General features: G+C 49.0%; 1 protein-coding gene across 1 annotated transcript in view; it reads left to right on the top strand.

The window, feature by feature from the left end:
- The first annotated feature begins 2,020 nt into the window (after positions 1 to 2,020).
- Positions 2,021 to 11,645, top strand: part of gpr142 (G protein-coupled receptor 142) — a 28,053-nt gene continuing 18,428 nt past the window's right edge. The window contains exon 1 of the mRNA XM_072482019.1: positions 2,021 to 2,302. The gene's annotated coding sequence lies outside the window, so the exon portion shown is untranslated. The remainder of the gene's footprint in view (positions 2,303 to 11,645) is intronic.

Below are 11,645 nucleotides of genomic sequence, written 5' to 3'. Positions count from 1 at the left end.
ACTTCAAACAATAATCCTATGGCTAAGAGGCAAGAGAGCTACCAGCTGAGCCGTGGCTAGTACATAACATTTATTTTATCACCAAAAGTTTCTTGGTGTGGCAAAATATATTGGCAAATTATTTCAAAAGAATTTGCTAGAAGAATGTTTCAGCACCATCTCCCCAGCATGAGTTGGGTATCAAAACCATTGTCCTCCAACTGGGGAGAATGGAGAAGAAATGCCGCTTTCTTGGGTCAAGTGGTTTAAGGAACGTAAAAGAGTTATTTTCAAAAAACCAATTCATGGAGTACCCAATTCATTTTTTCCAATTAAGGGGCAATTTAGCGTGGCCAATCCACCTACCCTGCGCATCTTTGGGTTGTGGAGACAAAACCCACGGAAACACAGGGAGAATGTGCAAGCTCCCAACACAGACAGTGACCTAGAGCCGGGATCGAACCTGGGGCATCGGCGCTGTGAGGCAGCAGTGCTAACCACTGTGCTACTGTGCCTCACCTTATATAACAAGAACTATAATGAAATATGCAGTAAAGACAACCAGTTAACTATAAACTAATTCCGAACTCTCCACTTTAAATTGCTCCCCCACCCTCTACACGCACACACAAGACAGACAAACACAGAGGGGTGGAAAGGGGTAAAAATCATAAGTGAAAGGAAAAAGAGTCCCGGTTTCAGATGATGGGGTTTGAGCACACTTTCCTTCACAGCAAGTTTGCAGGTCCTGCTCTTTGTTTTGCAGCCTGTGATGGTCTCTCTGCAAGTTCAGGAATGCAGTGCTCACAGCAACCTTCCTGGAGAGGCATTTTATTTCTCTTCAAAAATTGCTTTCAGTTTAAGGTTAGTATTCAGGCCTCTGTAGTTTCAGTAACACAGTACTCACAGCAGGCTTTCTGGAGAGAGAAAGTAGCAGGACCTTTTTCCGTGTTGCCAGGATCAAAACTGAAACTCCTTGGGACTCTGAAAAGCATTCCACTGGATACAACCCAATCACCACCTGTTACCAGGCAGACTACAGCCTTTTAGGCCAGTTCATTAACCACCAGCCAATCAATCAAACCGAGTCCTAATCCATCTCTCTCACTGGTGCCGGGAAGTCTGTCGTCTCCTGTTCAAACCAGCACACGCTGGCAAAGTGATCTCTTCTTTATTGTCTGGATTCTTCAGCTTGAATTAAAGGTACAGACTGCCTTAAAGGGATATGTCCATTAATCATTTGTGGATCAAATTAAGAACAGCAAGATAAAAGAAAGGGGAAATAAGGGGAAGAAACAGGAAGGACCCTTGCACTACGTTGCTCTCATTAGAATTCAGTGAAGAACTTTGGCTGGACAATTGGCTCTACCTGTGCCTAAAATTGTGCTTAAGAGGAAAGTAGAAAATAATTGGAAGAGGTAAAACGTAAAGAGTTCAGCCCAACAAAATGCGATTTGGATATGTAGCTCTTCTGTGTGGGATAATATGAGGGGCCGAACGGTTCCGTTCCGAGATGATACAAAGGACCTTTCCAGCAAGAAACAAAACAATTTGGCCCAGTTCTGCAGAACAGTGATCACGTATAATGTAAAATCATGATTTGAGAAGTATATAAAAAACACCAATAAATCTCAACACTCAACGTACAATTTAAATATCGACGATGCCATGTGGCTGAATGCACTAACAAATTGCACACAATTTAAGTTGCAAATTTACAGACATTCTAAATGTGAGATACATGTTCATTTTCCATTCATTTCTTTTATTTTTGGTGTCAAGTTCTAATTGTCACATAATGGGCAGCTATGAAAACCTCCTCTGATTTATGATATTTCAGCTTGTTTCACATTTGCTGATCAGGGCTAAACCAACAAGAACAGTCTGCTTGATTGACTTGTCCCTTGGTGACAACATGTACTCATGCTGCAAATTGCATTCAGCCTCATTTGTGGTACTGTGTGGACTCTCACCTTTTTAACGTTTAATTGCCTGCATCTCTGCACCCTCCTTTTTCTTATCATCATTACAGGCTGGCGACGAAGGCAGCAGAGAGGGAGCTGTTGTGCTAAATTAGCTCAGTGTCTCCGGCACCCGACCAGTCAATCTCACGTGCCAGCTACATTTGCAGTCGCGATCGATCTGCTCCAGGACGGAAACCTTGCCATGGTTTTTATTTCTTCAGGACCCGGCGAGCGATCAACTTTTCCTTCTGTCTCAGATGCACTGCTTCTTAAAAAGATTACTGCAGCGAGATTGGTACTTGATGGAAAGAAATGAGCCATAGAACTTGACAAAGGATTGCAGCCGGCAAGCAGCAGAGGTGAGTGCCTTCGAAGTCTTTTGAAGATTATTTTTTTTTAGAGAGTGCGTGTTTTATACACTGGTGCTGGTGAAATAATAAAGGGAGGCCACTGGGGAAATAGTGGGGGCGTGTACCGTACCATCAGCTCCTGGTTAACGTTACAAAAATCAGTCTTTATTATAGCGATACAAAGGTGTGAATGTGAAACATCAAACATGTCACCACACGTCCCCTCTTTTTTCCAGCTATTTTGGGTGAAATGTTACATTTCTTGGAAAATTCCGGCCTACGCATTGTAATCAGAATTCAAAATTAGTGTCTCTCTCCCAACTTGCTGGCAGAGCGGAGCAGAAAATGTACCTGTTGTATTTGTGTGTGATGCACAGGCACAGCAGCTCATATAACATTCCAGATAAATTCAATACTTACCAGCAGATTTTATTACAGTTTAACATTACAATTGGAGGCAGGTGAATATTGAACAAAGAGGATTGAAACACTGCCATCAAGCCCCTGAAGATAGCTCAAGTATTATTTTTCACAGTACAGAATGAACTCGAAGAGCTCATTGGTGAACTCTGCAGACACCTTGCGAGGCCGAGAGTTTAATCTTACTTGGCCGTGTCAAACCCTCTCTCGCTATGCTGCACCTACTCTTCACACTGTCTATACTTCTCTCAAAATCCACTGTGTCCCTCTCAACATGCTGTCTCCATCTTTCCTCCTCACCTCGTTATTTTTCAACTTCCCGCTCTGTAAGTCAGGTATCCCACAATATTGATCTGTATTTCTTTCTCATCATGTTTACACTTCCTTCAGGTTGTATTGTGTTACCTAACTGTGTTTTGATCTCTCAGCATGCCATCTACAATCCCGTCTCAGAGAGATAGGCTTTCATGTGTTACTATTTCCATTTTGTTACAAAGAAGATGACGAGGGAAGTTTTCTCCTCACTGTGTAACACTGTTGTCTGGCCGTGTAACTCTCATTGTGTTAAAATGATGATTCATCTCCTGTCTTCATCAAGACTCCATTTGAGCGAAGATTTAGCTCTTTGTTTCTACAAGTATTTTTTTTTAAAATATATTTTATTGAAAATTTTTTCCAAACAACAATTTTTTCCCTCTTACAAAGTAAACGTACCAGTAAAGAAATTTTAACAATAAACAAATAACTAAACCCCATAATCGTTTAACATAAACTAAAACCCCCAACCCCCCCCCCTCCCCCCCCCCCCCCCCCCGGGTTGCTGCTGCAGGTCATCTGTCTTCCCTCTAACGTTCCCCTAAGTAGTCGAGAAATGGCTGCCACCGCCTGGTGAACCCTTGAGCCGATCCTCTCAGGGCAAACTTTATCTGCTCCAGTTTAATGAACCCCGCCATATCGTTTACCCAGGCCTCCAGTCCGGGGGGTTTCGCCTCCTTCCACATGAGTAGGATCCTGTGCCGGGCTACTAGGGACGCAAAGGCCACAACGTCGGCCTCTTTCGCCTCCTGCACTCCCGGCTCATCCGCAACTCCAAATAGAGCTAACCCCCAGCCTGGTTTGACCCGGGCCTTCACCACCCGCGAAATCACTCCTGTCACTCCCTTCCAATACCCTTCCAGTGCTGGGCACGCCCAAAACATATGTGCGTGGTTTGCCGGGCTTCCGCCGCACCTCCCACATTTGTCCTCCACTCCAAAGAACCTGCTCAATCTTGCTCCCGTTATGTGTGCTCTATGTAGCACCTTGAATTGAATCAGGCTAAGCCTGGCGCATGAGGAAGAGGCGTTTACTCTGCTTAGGGCATCAGCCCACATACTTTCCTCAATCTCCTCCCCTAGCTCTTCTTCCCACTTTCCTTTTAGTTCGCCCACCAACTCCTCCCCCTCTTCCCTCATCTCTCGGTATATCTCTGACACCTTGCCCTCTCCGACCCACACCCCCGAAAGCACTCTGTCCTGAGTCCCCTGTGTCGGGAGCAGCGGAAATTCCCTCACCTGTTGTCTAGTAAACGCCCTCACCTGCATATATCTCAGGAAGTTTCCCCGGGGCAACTTATACTTTTCCTCCAATGCTCCCAAGCTCGCAAAAGTCCCATCTATAAATAAATCTCCCACCCTCCTAATTCCCAACTGGTGCCAGCTCTGAAATCCTCCATCCATTCTTCCTGGGGCAAATCTATGGTTGTTCCTGATTGGGAATCACCAGGGCTCCCTGCACACCTCTCTGTCGCCTCCACTGTCCCCAGATATTCAATGTTGCCGCCACCACCGGGTTCATGGTAAACTCTTTTGGTGAGAACGGTAGCGGCGCCGTCACCAGCGCCTCTAAACTCGTCCCTTTACAGGACTTTCGCTCCAGTCTTTTCCACGCCGCTCCCTCACCCTCCATCATCCATTTACGTATCATTGCCACATTGGCGGCCCAATAGTAATCGCCCAAGTTCGGTAGTGCCAATCCTCCTCTGTCCCTGCTACGCTGAAGGAACCTCCTCCTTACTCTCGGAACTTTCCCTGCCCACACGAAGCTCGTGATGCTCCTGTCTATTTTATTGAAAAAGGTCTGAGTGATTAGTATAGGGAGACATTGAAATACAAATAAGAACCTCGGGAGGACCATCATCTTAATTGCCTGCACTCTGCCCGCCAACGACAGAGGCTGCATGTCCCACCTCTTGAAGTCCTCCTCCATTTGTTCTACCAGCCGTGTCAGATTAAGTCTGTGCAAGGTTCCCCAGCTCCTAGCGATCTGAATCCCCAGGTATCGGAAGTTTCTTTCCACTTTCCTTAGAGGCAGGCCTTCTATCTCTCTGCTCTGGTCCCCTGGATGTATCACAAATAATTCACTCTTCCCCATGTTTAGCCTATACCCCGAGAAATCCCCGAACTCCCTCAACATTCGCATAACCTCTATCATCCCCCCGCTGGGTCCGACACGTATAACAATAGGTCATCTGCGTATAGCGAGACTCGGTGTTCTTCTCCCCCTCTAATCACCCCTCTCCATTTCCTGGAGTCTCTCAACGCCATGGCCAAAGGTTTGATTGCCAACGCGAACAACAATGGAGACAGCGGGCATCCCTGTCTTGTTCCCCTATATAGTCGGAAATACTCCGATCTTTGTCGACCCGTAACTACACTTGCCGTTGGGGCCCCATAAAGAAGTTTGACCCAGCTAATAAACCCGTTCCCGAACCCAAACCTCCTTAACACCTCCCATAAATACTCCCACTCCACCCTATCAAATGCCTTCTCTGCATCCATTGCCGCCACTATCTCTGCCTCCCCCTCCACTGGGGGCATCATTATCACCCCTAATAGTCGTCGCACGTTAACATTCAGTTGTCTCCCTTTTACGAACCCTGTCTGGTCTTCGTGCACCACCCCCGGGACACAGTCCTCTATCCTCGATGCCAGTACCTTTGCCAGCAATTTGGCGTCCACGTTCAATAATGAAATAGGTCTATAGGACCCGCACTGCAACGGATCTTTATCCCTCTTCAAAATTAGCGATATCGTCGCCTCCGACATTGTCGGGGGTAAAGTCCCTCCTTCCCTGGCCTCATTGAACGTCCTCACTATCAACGGGGCCAACAAGTCCACATATTTTCTGTAAAATTCCACCGGGAACCCGTCTGGTCCCGGAGCCTTCCCTGCTTGCATGCTCCCCAGTCCCTTAATAACCTCGTCCACCCCAATCGGTGCCCCCAGGCCTACCACCTCCTGCTCCTCCACCCTCGGGAACCTCAATTGATCCAGGAACTGCCGCATCCCCTCCTCTCCCTCTGGGGGTTGAGACCTATACAGTCCCTCATAAAAGGTCTTGAACACTTCATTTATCTTTCCTGCTCTTCGCACCGTGTCTCCCTTTTCGTCTCTAATTCCTCCTATCTCCCTCGCTGCTGTCCTCTTTCGCAACTGATGAGCCAGCAGGCGACTAGCCTTTTCCCCATATTCATACCTCCTCCCCTGTGCCTTCCTCCACAGCACCTCTGCCTTTCTGGTGGTCAGGAGGTCAAACTCCGTCTGGAGTCGTCTCCTCTCCCTGTACAGTCCCTCCTCCGGGGTCTCTGCAAATTCCCTATCCACCCTTAAAATCTCCCCCAGTAATCTTTCCCTTTCCTTGGCCTCTGTTTTCCCTTTGTGGGCCCCAATGGAGATCAGCTCTCCTCTGACCACCGCTTTTAGTGCTTCCCATACCACTCCCACAGGGACCTCGCCGTCGTCATTGACCTCCAGGTATCTCTCAATACACCCCCGCACTCTTGCACACACTCCCTCATCCGCCATCAATCCCACATCTAATCGCCAGAGTGCTCTCTGCTCCCTTTCCTCTCCTAGTTCCAGGTCCACCCAGTGTGGGGCATGGTCCGAAACCGCTATGGCTGAATACTCAGCTTCTTCCACCCTAGAGATCAACGACCTTCCCAAAACAAAGAAATCTATCCGGGAGTACACTTTATGGACATGGGAGAAGAAGGAGAACTCCCTAGCCCTAGGTCTAAGAAATCGCCATGGATCCACTCCCCCCATTTGGTCCATAAACCCCTTAAGCACCTTGGCCGCTGCCGGCCTTCTTCCGGTCTTTGAGCTGGATCTATCTAGCCCCGGGTCCAGCACAGTATTAAAGTCCCCTCCTAAAATCAAGTTTCCTACCTCCAGGTCCGGTATACGCCCCAGCATCCGTCTCATAAATCCCGCATTGTCCCAGTTCGGGGCATATACATTAACCAACACGACCTCCATTCCCTCCAGCCTGCCACTCACCATTACATATCTACCTCCGCTATCTGCTACGATGTTCTTTGCTTCAAATGCTACCCGTTTCCCCACCAATATGGCCACCCCTCTATTCTTTGCGTCTAGTCCTGAGTGGAACACCTGTCCCACCCATCCTTTCCTTAACCTAACTTGGTCCGCCACCTTCAGGTGCGTCTCTTGGAGCATAACCACGTCTGCCCTTAGTCCTTTCAAATGCGCGAGCACTCGGGCCCTTTTAATCGGTCCGTTCAGGCCTCTCACGTTCCACGTGATCAGCCTCACTAGGGGGCTACCTGCCCCCCTCCCGTGTCGACTAGCCATTACCTTCTCTAGGCCAGTCCCATATCCCGCCTCCGCGCTCCCACTCGCTCCCCCAGCGTCGCACACCAGCCCCGTCCACCCACTCTTTAGCCATTTCCTTTTGGATTTCCGCAGCAGCAACCCAGTTGTCCCCCCCTCCCCCTTCCCCCCCCCCAGATCTCTTTCTAGCGTGATTGCTCCCCCATATTACTTCCGTAAGTCAGCTGACTTCAACTGACCCCAGCTACTCCTGCTCACTCCTCGACCCCGCCGTGTGGGGAACTCCCATCCGCCTTGCGCCTGTCTTCCCGCCATATTCTTTCTGGCGCGGGAACATCCCTTTACCTGACCCGCCTCTTGTGGCGCAGCTCCCTTTCCCCTCCCCCTCCCCTTCCTCATTCTCCATCTATGTCACGTCTTTCCCCCCTCACCGGCGCGGCGCGATTCCCGCCCCCGCCAAATCCCGGCGCCGGAGAACTCGGCAGCCGGCGGGGGCGGAATTCATGCCGGTCCTCCGGCGATTCTCTGGCCCGGCAGGGGGGTCGGAGAATCCCGCCCAGAGTCTCTGGAACCCCTTATAGGTGCTATAGAAATGCAAGTTGTTAAAATGAGCATGTTGTTGTGGGCCACGGTAACATTTGTCCTCACTTAATGTGGTACAGCTGTAAGTCTGGTCAGCAGGTTCTGCACAGGGACACCTGGTTAATGTTAAAAAAAATAGACACTAACTGTTGGTTTGTGCAGGTGTGGGAACTTAAAAAAAACTGAGATCTCGGTGTCCAGGTAAGATTTGAATGAAAGGAAAATATTCCAAAATGGGCGGGAAGCTTAATTGTCATCACAGAGCTGATGATATCAGCTGGATAAATGGAATTGAGATACCAGGGGCTGAATGGCCTCCTCCTATTCCTGATGTTCCGATATTCCTATATTATCCGGAATTGTCAGTAATGATGGTGAGGTGGAATTGTCACCCAACGCCCAGTGGGGATGAGCGAGCATTTCTGCTTGCATTTCATGTCTAGTGATTCGGGGGGAAATGGCCTATCGGTGTAATTACTGTCTGCTCATTTTAACCAGCATCTGTTGCCGTGTCCGAGTTCCATTCCTGCAGGGCGGACGGAGCTCATTTTCATAGTAATTGCCTTGGCTTTCTGAAAGGCAGCGAGAGCGTTTCATGGCCGACATTGAAATGGGCTACTTCCACGGCTGTTATGTTGATGAATGGCTGCTTCAGGGTATTTTTGTGTCGGAATAACTCACACGTTTCATTGCGCACGGCCACTTCTGTAGTTCTGGAGAGTTCGCAGACAGCAGCTGATCTGTGATCAGCACCACTAGCTTGTTCTGCATTTTATATCATGCAATAAAAGGTTATTCGGATTACAAGAGAAAAAGTTCTCCTGTGTGAAGGTTTCGAAAGAACATGTGGTTTTCAATTTTGTTGCACACAGAGAAACACTTCCTTGTTATTCTTCAAAGTGTCTCCATTTCAGAAGTGCTTCTTTCAAAGATCTTCTGTGATGTACTGTCAGGTTGGACCCAATGTGCTGGATTCTCCATTTCAGTGGTTAAGTGCCGGCTCGAATGGAGAATTTGCGGCAGGTATACGACCAAAAAATCGGCGCTGACCCCTCACCGATTCTGGGACCGGTGAGGGGCTAGCAGCGGGGCTGGGTGGAAACCCCCGGCTCCCGCGCCAAAAATGGCCGGTCCCTGGCCGCACATGCGCACGGCTGATGACCTGCAGCGGTTGCGCCATGCGCAGACCCAACCCGCCATCTGCGACCCCACAGCCCACACCCTGGCCACCCCCCCACCGGTCCCCCAGCCCTCGCGAAAAGCCGCCCCAGCCAGCGGCACGGATCCCGGCCAAGTGTGCGCCGCTGGACACAGCCCGCAGCCACCATGCCGGGTTCCGGACCTGATGTGAGACCACCCGTGCCCCGCGCTGTCGGGAACTCAGCCCAACGGGGACGGAGCATCGCGGGAGGTCCTGCCGATGACGGACCAATGCCGTTGCAAAGGCGCGCGGCGCCGATTATGCCAATTCCGAGGGGGAAGAGCATGGCTGAATGGGTGCCGGCTCCATTCGGGCGTCGGAGCCAATTCTCCACCCGATCGCCAATTACAATATCGGCATTGGGCAGCAGAGAATCCAGCCCAATATTTTCGCACTGGTTTCTTTGCAAAATGGAGAACAGGTTGAAACAGCCAAACAAAGGGTGGGATATTACATCCTCACCCAGTCCCGCCGATAGTCAGTGGACCTTTGACTGGGCCGCAGAAACTCTCGCGGCAAATGCCACCATGGCGGGGCTGGAAATTTTCCCATCCCGACCACGAGGACTCGTGCCACTGGCGGGACTGGAACATCCCGCTCCAAGGTTGGCAGCCAACTGCAATCGAAGATTTGTTTATACCGAGGATTGGTTTCCACTGACTCTTTCAAATCCTGACCAATTTGTGAAGAAGAATGTTTTCACGACATCAGCAACTATACTTATCAGGAGAGCAGTTTTTTACTGTTGCTAGTTGATCTCAGAACTGATGTGTGGGGCGAGACCAGCTTCTCATCCCTGAAACTTTGAAAGAGTCCCTGGTCTTTCTGTAAAATTGGGTTTTCATTTGTTTCTGAACACGCGACGCAGTGATATAAATAATGTATTCCTATGTCACTAAACCCCAAAGTGCCCTGTCCCCTCCAAACACCACTCCCTGTCTCCTTATCCTTATCTCTCCTCTTCATTTGTCAGAGACCCCTCCCACCCAGGCTTTGCCCTCTTCCAGACCCGTCCATCAGGCAGAAGGTACAGAAGTCTGAAGACCCGCACATCCAGACATAGGAACAGCTTCTTCCCCACAGCTATAAGACTCCTCAACGACTCCCCCTCGGACTGATCTGTTCTCTGTAAGAACACTATTCACAGCGCCCTATGCTGCTCTTGTTTGGCCCTTGTTCCGCACAGTAACCAATCTCTATTTGTTGATGTACCATTGTTAGTGTACTCTGTCGATTATTCTTTTGCCTACTATGTACGTATTGTGTACATTCCCTTGGCCGCAGAAAAATACGTTTCACTGTACTTCGATACATGTGACAATAAATATCAATCAATCAGTCAATCAATCCATTTGCCTCTCCCCGCTCCTTTTCATTTCCAATCATTACCCTTTCTTCATTACCATTTTTCCCGCCCCCACCCTCCCTTCGCACAAGCTACCTGAGTTCGCCCTTTGCAAACTGTCGATGGTGGGGAGCCCCGTTTCCCTGACAACACCCACCTCGTAGCAGTGGGGATCATCTCAATTAGCAACAGGAACCTCTCATACAAGCAGCCCTGAGGGGAACAGAAGGTGCTGATTTTGTTAGCGCACACTGAAATGCAGATTCAGAAATGCTGATGGTTAGCAAGTTTGAATGCATTAGTGTGTTTGTAAGCTCGTACTGAGTAACCAGTGTTTGCGCTAAATTGAGGGTTGAGAAACCTGCAAAGTAATAACATGGGGCCTAATTTTAACTCCTTATAAGTGAATGAGTAAGTTAAAATTGGGTCCAATATACATTTTTAATAAACATTTTGATTTAGTTTGTATGAACAGAAGCCAATTTCAAGAGTTACTTTATTCAGCTTACTGCGTAGCAGGAAAGTCACAGGGCCCGATCTTCCCAAAAGGGGACAAAGTCCCCGAGCGGGCATGTTCACCGAGTGTTTCCTGGCACTCGCAGTGCCGGGAAACACGTGGCTATTCAACACGACTCGTTTTGAATAAGGGACCTGAACTGGGGACGGGCGGCCACGGCTGCACATAGCCCCCTTTTTCTACAATGGGGAGCTCCGCTTGCCAGAACGTCCCACGGTAGCGAGAGATCGAGGCCCTCAAAAGGAACCCCGATATCCCTCCCCAGACGGGAACATAATATGGGAGAGTCCCGCGGCCCCCTCCTCCCCCCCACATCGGGCATCCCCAGCCCGATCACGCACATGCAGAAAATGCCAGCTTGACACCTGGGTAATGCCCCTGTCAGCTGGCAGTGCCACCTGAGCACCTTCGGCACCCAAGGAGGACCATCACTTGGATTCCTTACAGATATAAAGCATATTCTTGCTTTTATGGTTGAGTTTGGTTAATTGATAATGTTACGCGATTAGAAAATGAATCTGCACAAAGTAAATTATAGCTTGAAATAAGTGTGGAATTTAGTTGAGCACATTTGGAACAATACCCACATAAACAAAGGCCAGTGTTAGCTTCGAGAGCTTTAGCCATTCAATTGGCATTACGTCATGTAATGATGTAAGCAGAAACAGGAG

Source organism: Scyliorhinus torazame, chromosome 18, assembly GCF_047496885.1.
Source record: "Scyliorhinus torazame isolate Kashiwa2021f chromosome 18, sScyTor2.1, whole genome shotgun sequence".
Taxonomy (NCBI): Eukaryota; Metazoa; Chordata; class Chondrichthyes; order Carcharhiniformes; family Scyliorhinidae; genus Scyliorhinus; species Scyliorhinus torazame.
This window is presented reverse-complemented; position numbering and strand designations above follow the sequence as displayed.